The sequence below is a fragment of the Mastomys coucha genome, unplaced genomic scaffold (assembly GCF_008632895.1).
Source record: "Mastomys coucha isolate ucsf_1 unplaced genomic scaffold, UCSF_Mcou_1 pScaffold12, whole genome shotgun sequence".
NCBI lineage: Eukaryota > Metazoa > Chordata > Mammalia > Rodentia > Muridae > Mastomys > Mastomys coucha.
In genome coordinates, this window is record NW_022196894.1 from 93,373,704 (window position 1) to 93,387,123 (window position 13,420).

The 13,420-nt window shown below is 44.9% G+C and overlaps 1 protein-coding gene across 7 annotated transcripts in view; it reads left to right on the forward strand.

Moving 5' to 3' along the window:
• Kcnj15 (potassium inwardly rectifying channel subfamily J member 15) overlaps positions 1-13,420 on the forward strand; it is a 43,036-nt gene that overhangs the window by 7,117 nt on the left and 22,499 nt on the right. The gene's annotated exons all lie outside the window — the stretch shown is intronic.

The window sequence follows — 13,420 nt, forward strand, 5'->3', positions numbered from 1 at the left end:
GGTTGTTCTTCCTGTATTCTAGACTTCTGCACTAATAACCATTTATCAGAGAGTGCATACCGTATTTGCACTGCTTTTTAAGTGCTGATATAGTGGTATGGAGATGTCAGCAATGTCCCCATCATACATATGTATATTAAGTGATTCTATCCAAAACAGTGCTATGGCCCTCTGACCAGCAGATTCAGGAAGTCAGCTTCTAGCCCTATACATGGAAGAGTCGGTCTCCTGGGACTGTCAGGAACGCTCTCAGATGCTGTCCCTGTTTGTCCACTATCACATTGGGAGTTTCCTGCTCTGTTCTGTTAAGTGTGCACAGTACAGGAGGGTACCGTTCAAGTCCAGCTCTACAGGAAACAAGCAAGCCTTGTTCCCACGCTCCGGAAGTCCTTCCAAGCCTGCAGGTCCTGGGCATTAACACGTTAAACCTCCAAGCTCCACAACAGAGCAGCCGTTAACTCGGATTCCCTGCTGTAAACCTGCTTTAGACAGGGAAATCTTCTCATCCTCTGACTGACTCATTTTCACATGGCTCCACTGGAGACTTGAGTAGACAGTGATTGGTGTGGAAAGGCAAGGAGTCATGTGATCCTCTGAGAACATTGTGTAATGATCTTACAGTAAGTTGTGTCATTGGGGCTTGAGCTATCCCTACAGGGGACTGCAAGCTGTGTGCCTCAGTGTGCAAAGTGGACTTATTCAGTCAATCCTAGAAAACATATTTTACATTTGGTCTCAAAACCAAAATTATTTATTCCTCTTTTATCCACTCTGTTTTGAAGTTTCAAAGAACTTATTTGATTAAATCACTTCTTGTACAAATAGCAATTAAATACACCAATATCCACAGTGGCAGAAACTTGTTAGTAACTTCCAAATCAAACATAGTTTTTTTTTTTTTTTTTTTTTTTTGCGTTTGAATCTGGGAATCAACTCAGTTTTTGCTAGATTTAGTTTTTGGTTTTGTTTAGGAGGCCCTCCCTCCCTCCCTCCCTCCCTCCCTTCCTTCCTTCCTTTCTTCCTCCCTCCCTTCCTCCCTTTGTGTATGAATACTTGCATGTGTGCAAACGTGTGTGCCCACACGTGTGTGCTCCATGTGACGTGTACAGGTCAAAGGACAACTTCCAGGAGATACTGTACTCTTTCTGTCATGTGGAATTTGGGCTCAAACTCAAGCCCCCATGCTTGGTGTTAAGTACCTTTACCTGAGCTGTGTCTCAGGCTCCATGAGGGACAATGTTCATTCTCCGCTCTGCATGGTTTTTAACGTTAGCCACTTCTTTACATCTGTCTGATTCGCACTTAACCACCACACTGAGGTTTCATCCACAACTTTCCCCACTTGTCCACACTCAGAGCTAGTGTCAGCATGAAGACACCACATCCAGATTATAAAGCTGGGGCTAGAAACTTTCCAGAATTTCCTCCAGTCCCTGGATATAGGTATTTACTGACATTGTAATAACCTGGCTCTCCATCTCTGCAGGTCTAAGCCTCTTTGGCAATAGAGTTTTACCTGATTCTTTTCTGTCCTCTCAGCGTTTTAACTGGGGATTGCTTTGGGCCACACTTACCGAGTCTGTGTGTATCACATGAAGGTAGATGCTCTTGTGTCCTTCTCTCACCTCTGCCCTCCCACATCTGTCCCAGCACAGACTTCACATATGAAGTGCTTTCAGATACACATCTGAGAATTAGTAACTGAAACTATCTCCCTTGGCCAACACTGCAGCCTGATGGACTAACTGCATTGACAGGCGACTTGGGAGGGAGAGCTGCATGGACATGTGGGCTGCATGTATGTGTGGGCAGCATATATGTATGGACTGCATGTATGTGTGGGCAGCATGTATGTGTGGGCAGCATATATGTGTGGGCTGCATATACATGTGGGCAGCATGTATGTATGGGCAGCATGTATGTGTGGGCAGCATATATATGTGGGCTGCATGGAAGTGTGTGCTGCATGGACCTGTGGTCTGCATGGATGTGTGCTCTGCATGTATATGTGGTCTGCATGGATGTGTAAGGTGCAATTCTGACCCAGGAAGAAAAGAGGTGGGTGGAAGAGAGGAATTTAGTGCAGCCTGGGGTGGGAGGAGTGACTCCATCCATGGCAAGGCACGCCCAGGAGCCTACTGAATGAACATCATGTTAGCCTCCCACAAATGTCCTGTTTAAGGTCTGTGCTGGGCACATGACATTAAAGGTATTTGGCTCTCAGAGGTTTTCAGATTTTAAGTCAAAAAGAAGTTTCGACATTTTCCCATTTAGGACATGAAATACTCTTTCACACTCGAAGTCTGAAGAACTGGTTTACTGTGGGAACAATCAAATGCATCCTATTTCAGCTGGGAGCGGCCCAGGTCTCTTTAAGGCTTCATGAGAGTATGCACATTTGAACATAAAAATTCTTTTAACTATGGATATTAACTGTCTCATCCAATATCCTGGGAAGGCTTCATGAACTATGCTTTCTATGCAATGGCTTGTCTATTTCCCAATATCTGTGACTCCTATGGTTGGTAGAAATGCTTGTTAAATGAGATTCTTAAATCAAGCACTCTTTGTATCTTGAATGCTTAGGCTCTGATGTTCAGTTACCCTCCACAGTAGGTTCTTGCTCAGAGCTTGAAAGTTAAGCAGTCTTTTATCTAGCCAAATGATAAAACATAGCCCTTTATATTAAAATTATAATTACAATTATTTGACATGTGTATATGTGTGTGTAAATGAATGTATGTGTGTGTTTTATTTGTGTATATGTGTATGTGTGTATGTATGTTTTTTTGTGTATATGTGTATATATGTATGTGTATATGTGCATGTATGTTTGTGTTTATGTGTATACATATGTTTATGCGTGTATATGTATATATGTGTTTGTGTATGTGTGCATGTATGTTTGTGTGTGTTTATGTGTGTGTATGTAGGTGTGTATATATTTTTGTGTCTGTGTATATGTGTGTGTATAAGTGAATGTATGTGTGTATGTTTTTATGTGTGTATATGTGTATATGTATGTCTCTGTGTATGTTCATATATGTGCATATGTATGTGTATATATGTTTATATGTATGTACATGTGTGTATATGTATGTGTGTAGAATGTGACAAGAATTGATTGACGGACCTTCTCAGGGGGCTTGGAAAAGTCAAAGGGGAAAGGTTTGGGGGGAGGTACTAGGGCATTTGAGACAAACCTTGAAGGACAGAATGGACTCCAAAAATGTGGGGAGGGAGATTTGTCAGAGGAGCAATATGAGTGAAATAGGTCTGGCCAGGCCATGCAGGTGGCTGCCATGTGCCCAAGGTTTGAGTTTATCATTTATCGTGGGGAAGGGATAGGAGAGAGAGGATGCCAACTAGCATGCCTAATAGACTCATGACTCCCAGAAGACTGGACATGGGCTAGCACTTCTGACCCTCATAAAGGGAACCTTGGAGGTTAGGCAAGCAGGGAGAGAGGTCGTCCCTTGCTTGTCAGTTGCAGGCATCAGGCAGGGGAGCCGTCTTGGGAAAGGCATCGTGTTGGAAGAGGGTGAGTACCTAGGTTTGCCAGGATAACGCTTCAGTTTTCCAAGACAATGAACAACAAGTCCATTCTTGAATGTGTTTCCAATAAATTAAAAAAATAATAAAACAAGCTGAAAGGGTAGGAAAGATACTTCAAGGTCCAAATTTGCTAATTACTGCTGTGACTGAAGCAAGACCTTTCATGTTAATTCCTTCATAAGATCGGCGACCTTTGAACACAGACAGGACCTGAACGTTCGTGATGCAGAGGCAACGAGAACAGGAGCTTCATGCCAACTCCCCAGAGGCCATGGGCCTTCTTACAGCATCCAGTTCCTGTTGTGGGGTCTGTCCTCTGGACGTTCAGCTCTCGGATGTGGCAATGTAGAATCTCAGCAGAGCATAAGCAATAGTAAACTGGAAAACTACATAGATAGCTTTAAAAAGTAATCATAGTTTTTGTTTATTTTATTTTATTAGAAAAAAATCAAAGGAGATCTGGATGTGGCGATCTATAACTCCCCAGCTCTTAGGAGACAGGGACAGGGGGTTTGTCAAAGTGTGCCTAGGCTACATATTGACATGCTTTTGAAGGAAGGAAGGCAAGAAGGAAAGAAAGGACCGAAGGACAAGTTAATCAAATGCATAACACATATTTTGGGAAATTCCTGACAGGACAGAGAGTACAAATGTATGACAGGCATGTTTAGAATTCTGCAGAGATGAGAGAGTTTCAGAGATGACAGACGTGGCCCCACAGGCCATGGAGGAAGAGCAGCAGATGCTCACTCATTCTGACGAGACAGGCAACTTGGCCCCATGCAGAGGTTTTGATCCTTGGGGGTCCAGACATTCCTGCTGTGGATTCCAGGTGTGTGGACTCCAGGCACCCAAGGTGTTTCAGGTGTGGTGGAAGTGGTCCTCAGAGGATGGGCTTCCCCAGGCACTCTGAACTCCAGCCTTCCCCTCACCACCATCTTTTCAACAAGCAGTGTGCACGTTCCGTGAGTTGGTTTCAGGGAGAAGGCAGATGTTGGAGGAAGAAGGCCTGAGTGAGGTCTCCACTCACTCACAGACAGCTTCACCTTCATGAGCTGTCTCACCTTCCCATTCCAAATGTCCTGGAGAAGCGCCTACCTCGGAGTGATGTGCCTACCTGTGGTGATTTTAGTGAAAGTGTCAGTAGCCACATCTGTGTCTGTCTTGTGTCACATGAACTAGCAGGGAACGAATGGCTTCACATGACCAGAAAATGAATCCTAACTTCTGCCTCCAAGGGACCAATTCCTCCATTAAACAGTTCTGCCTGTGTGTGTGTGTGTGTGTGTGTATAAAATAATATCATAAAGAAATTCTGAATTCTGGTGTCTAAGTTACTATCCTTACAAGATATTTTAAGAAATGCCCTTTAACCTATGAAGGGCATTACAGGGCTGGGACACGGCTTGTTGGTAAAGTGCTTCCTTGAAACATGAGGGCATAAGTTTAGTCCCCAGAATCCTCATGAAGAAACAAACAAACAAACAAAGAATCAGGGCATGGTAACATGTATATAATCCCAGTGCCTGGGAGTCAGAAAGAGGCAATTCCTGTTGTGGGGGGTGTGGGAGGGACTGGGGGGCTCTTGATTAGCCAGTCTAGCCTAAGTGCAGTATTCTTGGCTGGTGAGAGAGCCTATTTCACTTGATAACAATAATGACATGCCTGAGGAATGTTTGTCACACACACACACACACACACACACACACACACACACACACACACACACTCTCACACACATTATATCATATGCGTATAGCCGCTGAAACTGACAAACCAGACCTGAGATGGGAGAGAGCTGATTGGCTGGCTTATTTCTAGAGTCAAGATTCTTTACTCAAAAAAGTTAAATGTTATTCTTCTAATTACTTAGTAGCCTTTTTTTTCTTCCTTTTTTTGTCAGCAAGAATACACAGAAGCCCTGGGAAGGTAACTCTCCTGTGTTTTAGTTGGAGAAATGAATAACAAAGAAAGAGTCTAAACTTGGCATGCAAGTGAACCATGCTCTGGAATCTGGGTGGGTCTAGGAAAAAGCACAGACCTCAGTGGAAAACGTGGATGGGTGTGCAGGAAACCACCATAAACTATAAATTGGCCGCATTCTGCTCGAGTTGGGATGGAGAGAAACCTCAAGGCTGTTGGAAATGAGAGGAGAGGGAACATCATGCACCTCCTGCTCTCAGGAGCCCCTCAGCTACCCTAGGAACCAGAGTGAGGCTAACCACCAACAGCTTACACACATTGTTGAACCTGAGCTTCCAAGGCACCTATCATTGTAGCCCAGGCTGCTGGGAGGATTGGGCAGTGTGGCCTGCTTCCCTGCAGATTCCCATCTCCAGCCCTTCAACTTGATGATCATCATTCTGGTTTGGCTTCTCCCTGTGAGGTCCCGTTCAGTTGTGAAAGGCTTCTTGCCCCACCTCATTGCAATGGCCCTTCCGGGAAAGTTAGTCTTTGCTTTTCCTATTAGCACCTCGTTATCCATTTCCCCAGGCTGGCCCAGACTCTGATTTTCCAGTCCTGTAAAGCTTGACCAATTCTGCAGTCCCTGAATCTCATCCTCTCTAGACCTAACAAGATCGCAATGTGTCTGAGATGCGCCTGCAACTCTGGTCACTGTGTCGGCCTCTGAGTGTATGTTTGGGGTAGATACCTTCCCAGGAGATGATAAGCCCCTAGAAGGCTGATGACACCTTGTGCTCGGCTGCTATGGGACCTGCTATCCTTTCCAGGGTCTAGCTCTGCCCCAGAACTGGGTGCTGTTCAATATTCACCAACAGGTTTATTTGGCTTATAGTCCTTTATGAAGAGAAGCCAAGACAGAAACCTGGAAGCAGGAACTGAAAGCCACCCTGCTGGGTCATCCAAAAGGATGTTGGGAGAGACCTACAGGAATGGGGCTGGACCAGTGTCTTCGGACAAGTCCCCTTTCCCTTCAGCTCTCTCTTTTGGAGACAGTGGGCTGGGACCCAGAGCACCCACAGAAGTCCGTCCTCTGAGGACCACTTCCACTACACCTTGCTTTGAAGTGGAGATAGTTGCTGGGTGGCTCCAGAAAGCAGATCTAAGCAGCCCTCTCCTATGTTTCTATTGGGAAAGGTATGCTGATTATGCCTCAATACCCCACAATCCCTAACTGCTGTCATCATTCCTTTGTCCCATGGAGGGCACTGTGGGCCTGGACAGGTAGATTAGTTCATGAAAACTTGGTTAGCTCTTATTCCTCATTTTATCTTTTTAAAAAGATAGTTTATTTTATGCACTTGGGTATCTTGCCTGAATGTATGTCTGTGCACTGTGTGTGTGTGTGTGTGTGTGTGTGTGTGTGTGTGTGTGTGTGTGTGTGTGTGTATGCAGTGCCTGTGGAGGCCAGAAGGGGGTGTTGGGTCCACTGGAAATGAAGGTACCACACATGTGGTAGCTAATAGTTGGAATCAAACCTGGGTTCTCTGGAAGGGCAGCCAGTGCTCCTAATTGCTGGGCCATCTCTCCACCCTTAGTTCCAATACTTGAGAGAGATAACAGAGAAAGCCTTCATATTGCTGAGTCCACCTGAGCTCCTGGAGGATTCACAGTACCTCAGCGCCCTGACAGAGAAGCCTGTCTACTCTCACTATTCATAGAGAGATCCGCGACCTTGACTTAAGACATTCCCAATCACTTTCTAGATGGTCTGTTTCACTGTTCAATCGCCTATCAACCACCATGGCCAATTCTCCAGACCCCTAGGGATTTCTCCCAACAGAATTTAGGTTGTGTATTTTCACAGGGAAATTTATTTTAAAATCAGGCAGGTCCCTGAAGCCCAGAGATTTGCAGATATTACCCTGGTACCGTGTGTTTGTATGCAGATAGTTCAACATTGCAAGCTCACTAAAGTTATCAGTGACCTCTCAGACTTTCACCTTCACCATGCACCAGGCTGGAAGACAACCTTGAGGTCATTCTGTATAAACCTCTCATTTTATAGATGAGGAAAATGGGAGTAATTGTTGGGCAGTGATGCTAAATTATAGCTCTTCTCAAACCAGCTAGCAGGCTGGTGGGCTCCGCTGCGTGCTCCATTAGAGATTGCACAAGCCGACGAGTAAGCTGGGATCCCAAGAAGCCACCTTTTGTGGCTTGCGAATGTTTATGTTCCTGATGTGAGGTCTGCAATCTCCTACGACAGTGACCTTTACCATTAAGGCCTGTGGCGCCCTCAGACAGGGGGACTCACTTCTTCCACACTCAAACCAAAAGTCCAGGCTGCTCACTATCTGTGAAGTATGACAGGTGGAACCAAAGCTAAGTCCACACTTGGGACTCTCTCCAGACGCCAGTCCTGGCCAAAGCCTTTCTTCAAACTTGTTGGCTCTCAGCTGTGTTGTCTCATGTCCTTACCTTGTTTGTCTCAGGGAAGAATCTCAAGTAACCTAGGTTAGCCCCAACTAGCTATGTAGCCTAGGCTGGCCCCAAGCTACCTGTGTAGTGTAGGCTAGCCCCAAGCTAGCTGTGTACTCAAGGATGACTTTGCAGATAGGATCTTTTCCCTCTGCCACTCTAGTTCCAGAATCAGGGACACACTTCTAGGCTCAGTTTCTGTGGTGCTAGGAATGAAACCCAGGGCTTTGTCATGCTAGGCAAGAACTCCTCTAACTGAGCGACATCCCCATCTCTCTTCACCGGGATCCAATCATTTCACCTGAGCATAAACCTCATGAAGCAAACACCTTTGCTGTCCATTTATCCCAGTGTCTAAGCTGTGCATCAGTGTGCATGCAGTGGTTTTATATATTGAAGCAGGTGAGTCTTCTTCTCCAAAGCTTAGCTCTGTGAGCATTAGTGCCTCTTATCCTCCATCGAACCCTCAACCTGTGGGTCCCATGCACTGTCATCTTACCTGTCTGGAGACAGCTTATGACCATGTGTCTGTTCTTGTTCTGACCCTTCTCTGGAAAGTCCTCCTTCCTCCCTGTTGGTTCAGGCAGCCAGTAGGCTTGTAGAAACCCCAGAATTCACTGTAACTTCCATGTTTCTCCACCCAAGCAGCAAATCCAGAATCCTTCCTACTTCTAGTCACCCACCACCTCTTCACATATGGCAACTGTGTGAATTTTACCTGATGGAAAAAAAGGTGCAGGTCAGTCTAGGCTCATTCACTGTTCATCCAAATTAAAAACCCTCTAGATAATCTCCCATGGGCAATCTTCTGGCTTCAGTCCACCCAGCTGCACAAACTTTCATTCTGTCTGCTCAGTGAAAGGAAAACCTCTCGGTCTGACTTCTACTCCCTTAGAAGATTTACTATAGGACGTCCACAACCTGGTCACCTTCTCAGTCTTACTTCTAGTCCCTTAGAAGATTTAATATTAGGATGTCCACAACCTGCTCTTGTTCTGCCTTTGTGGCACCCCAATGATTTTCAACCATAAATAGACATTAGAAACAAATTAAGAACTTTTCAAAAATTAGCAAGACCTGGGTTCAAGCACATGCTCCTCCTGAAGATTTTGATTTGAAGATTTTGATTTGATTAGTTTGTGCTGGAGCCAAGACATTGGCACTTCTGGACCCTATTACCCAGCCAAAAGAGAATACTGAACATTCTTCACTAACCCACATTTGTGCCTAGTGATTTCTCCCTTGTTAGCAATTTTTTCCCTCTGGTTTCTTTTTTACTACAAGAACTTTACAAAGACTTCTTTGTCTCTTTGAACTGACACTAATCTGACTACCTCCTGGAAACACCCAGTCTTCTCTATTGATTGGACTCATTCAAGTTCACCCAGCCACTGGGTCAGACACAGGCCATGCAGGTGTGAAGACCAGATCCTTGTTCTTGCCCACAATCTTTTGGAATGAGTGAAACACATGAACCAGGAAATACTGAATTTTATCATTGAAATGGATAAGGACCTATGAGTAAATGAGAACTGTTTCGATGTTAAGGGATCTGTTGTGTGGGTATAAAAACAATGTAATACCCACCATCTCTTCTAGTGAATGGTATGTGTTTGAGTGCTTGAACCTTATCACACTCATCCTTATATGTTTAAAAGACAAAAAAGGTCCCCACTTTTTTGTTTAAAAATTCTTGCAGAATGAATGAGCAAACATAAGAAATAATGTTTTAATGTCTAGGAGTAATTGGGAAGTAACAGAATTTCCAAGAAAACAGCACTATAGTTTAGAGTTTGAGGCAGGGGTAAGAGCTCAAGATTCATTCATAATTTTCAGTGCTAAATTGTTTATTAGATTTCTACCTCCCTTACCATCTTCCTATAGTATTTTTAAGGTGAGAACAAGAATAATGTACTTAAAACCAGCAGCCATTTCTAATGACTAAAAGGTTATTTTAAGAAACAGATGCTGGAGATAAAAAGTGATGCTTAGATGGGTAGTGGAAAGAATTGAGGGTTATTAAGAGAAACAACAGATCCATAATTCTCCCCCCCTCGCCCCAACCTTGCCACAATTCCAAAGTTGAGGTCTCAGGCCTCTTAAATGTGTTATTGATAAGGCTGTTTCAATGGTCACTGATGAGTGTAGCAGTATTTTCTGTATGTATGCTTTCACTAGGGGCAAGTTAGGTGAGTGACGAGTTGGCATTCCAGTAAAGGTTGTTACTTTTTCCAGTGTAAACCTCTAATCAAACACAGCCTAAGAAACCAAACATTCCTGGCAAGAGAACCTACCTCTGAATGTGCACATGCTTCCTCGGAACACCAGTGACACTTTCAAGAGTGTCTGAGTCAAGACAGGTAAAAATACATTCTTAACTCGGAGGATTTTAACCATGGAGATTCGCCTCTCAGAGAGATGGAACAGTGTTCAAGCACACAGCACTTCAAAGTCAGTAACTTAAAAGCCTTTGCATGAATGATCAGGGTACAGGAATCACTCACGTATTCCTAGTCATGCTTTTGATAGTCATTCATGTTTCATCTTACAAACTGACTAGTAATCCATTTCCTGGTTCATGTGCTAACACATGTCTAGAGTCATGAGTCATAAAAACAGATTTGGAGACCTGGCTTGTGCCAGGGGTTCGGCTGCTGAGAGCACAGGATGAACTCAGCCCAGCCTATGTCCCTGAAGTGTGGGTTTCCTGCCATGCAGAAGGGAGGTGCACAAGGCTCTGGAGCATCTGGCTGCAGGAGTAAGGCTGGCTTTGTCAAACTCCTTAGTTGTGAATGGAAAGAAGGACTCTTCCCTAATTCTGCACTGGGAGTGAAGGAAAGCAAGCACTGGCTGCAGCTTAAAGAGAGGTGATATCACAGTGCTTGGTGTTTCATGGAGGGAAGGCAGTGGGCAAGTGGAAAGACAAGGTGGCCTGCATTGTAAGAGGCCCTGAGAGCAGCTCATGCTTATTGAAGTGGGGATGATAGAGAGGCAACTCTAGAGATGTGGTCCAAATGGTAGAGGAGCTAGAAGAGACCCAAACTATGGGTTCAGATGTTCAGAGTTCATTAAATCGAAAATGAGGAGGAATGAGGCTTGACACAGGGGAAGGATGGGGTGGGAGGCTGCATATCCCATCCACACACAGGTCCCCACTTTTGAAAAATTGTTTTTGCATTTTAGAAACATTGGTTTTAAGGGTGGGGGAGTGGTGTGAAGCAGCTCAGATGAAGCCAGAGAAACAGCAGGCAAGATGTTAAAAATGATTTGCAGAGAAGCAGCACAAGGCCTGCACCAGGAGTCTCAAGAGTAGAGGGGCAAGGCTGGAGACAGCATCATGCAGGAGATAAAACTGGAGATTACAGGGCTGTGGGTCCTAAGGAAGGGAGGCTGGGATGGACTTCTGTTCTGGCTTGTGTGAGTGGGGCTGATCAGAGAAACATGAGTGGGGCTGATCAGAGAAACATGAGTAGCTTCAGGAGAGAGGTTGATGGCTTCCCTTCTGATGACTCACACTATAGCCTCCTGGGAAGGCTGACATCTTCCATCAGCAAAGAATGTGTGTGGTACAGAGGCAGAGAGATCAGAATTTCCTCTGCCCCCATTCAGCTCCTAACTGCAGTGACTGTGTGACAGCATTCATTCTGAGACTCTGGGCTGACACTCCTCAAGGTGTGCTCAGGTTCCTCCACTTTTATTCACACCCTCATGTACCCAACACACACCTCAGCCCTGATGTGTCCTGGGCCCAGGTACATGTAGTGCAGGTAGCTTATGATCCAGCGAAAGCCCTCTAGGCTGTAATGGGGGGAAGGCTGGCTTTGAGTGAGACAGACCTTGGTCTAGACATGATCTCAGGCTAACTCTTTATGTGAGCCCCAGTTTACTTATATTTATCAGTCTCACCAGTCATTCTGAAATTCAGAGCTAGAAGTATCTGCACTATCAACATGCTGGCTGCATGTCCATTCCCGAGCCTGATACTCTTAATTACCTTACTAAGATGGGCATGAGAGCCAGCAACCCCACATACTGAGGAACTAAGTGTTGGAGCTGAAACACACTGTTAGACTCGGAAGGAGAGCCTGAACCCATCACCGCAGCTAAGGAAAGCACCTGCCCACAGCAGCCAGTGTTGAACACAAATCTGAAAGTTCAGGAAGAGGGAGAGTTTTCCAGAAGGGAGGTTGTGGTAACAGGCATCACGAGCCACCAGGACCAGCTCATTGTGAGTCACCCAGCTTGTATAGGCAGCAGACTGAAGAGTGGTCGATGCCAAAGCCAGAAGATGCAGCAGCAGTGGAAGGGTCTCATAGCCATATTCAAAAGCTCAGGAGTGAGGTTTTGACGAACGGATTGCAGATACTGTTGAGCTAGACAGCAGATGGCTGCACAGAGACTGCCAAGCCATACTACAAAGCTGTAGTATGCAGAACATTTTTTTAAAAGAAAAATTTGTTTATTTCATTTATATGGGTACACTGTAGCTGTCTTCAGACACACACCAGAAGAGGGTATCGGATCTCATTACAGATGGTTGTGAGCCACCATGTGATTGCTGGAAATTGAACTTAGGACCTCTGGAAGAGTAGTCGGTGCTCTTAACTACTGAGCCATCTCTCCACCCCATGCAGAATATTCTTAAAGAGAACTTGAGACAGGAACCTCAAGTGTGAAACTATTGTAGCAATCAAAGAAATATAAGGTAATGGATTTTGCACTAGAAGATTCTACTAAGAAAGGACATGAAATGTTAAGTGAAGCAACTGTTAAAATGCAAATGTTAAAGTGTAAGAACATGTTAGTCTTAAAATGTAAAGTGTAGAGAGTTCCAAGAGCAAAACTTGAATGTGCCACACACGCCAAACACTGTTTTGAATCTGTGGGCGTGAAGGGTTGTGGAGCCACACCCTGCTGAAGGCTGTAGCCTCCTCCAGCTCATAGATCCCAGTCTGTGGCCCAGGTGGCCTGAGCATGGAGTGAGACATTGTCTCTATTTCTTACACCGTGTGGGGAGGATGGATCCCTCCTAGTCACAACTTCTTTAATAATCTAGTACTACTATTTTCTAGAACCACAGCTTGGCAGATGGGGCCTGCCACAGATTGATGTTTAAAAGGTCAGCAGTGAAGTTTTGACTACGGGAGAACCCTAATGTAGACAGTTGGGGCTTTTAGACTAGTGGACAGAAGCTATGTAGAACACTCTAAGAGGAAGATGACTTGAGATAGAGACCTCAAGTGTGAACCTGTTGGGGTTTCACAAGAACTACACACAACCAGAAATGAATTGAAGTATGCAGAGTATGAAGAGGCACTGGCAGTGGTCCAGGGATCACCAAGTCCATTCTGTGAAACCAACTAAGAATAAACATCTAAAAAGGACAGAAGACTGACTGGCCAGAAACAGTGAAACAGCTCCCTTCAGAAGGATCCAGGACAGAGAATCCACTAAGCAGAGCCTGCTGGGTGTTCTTCTTAAA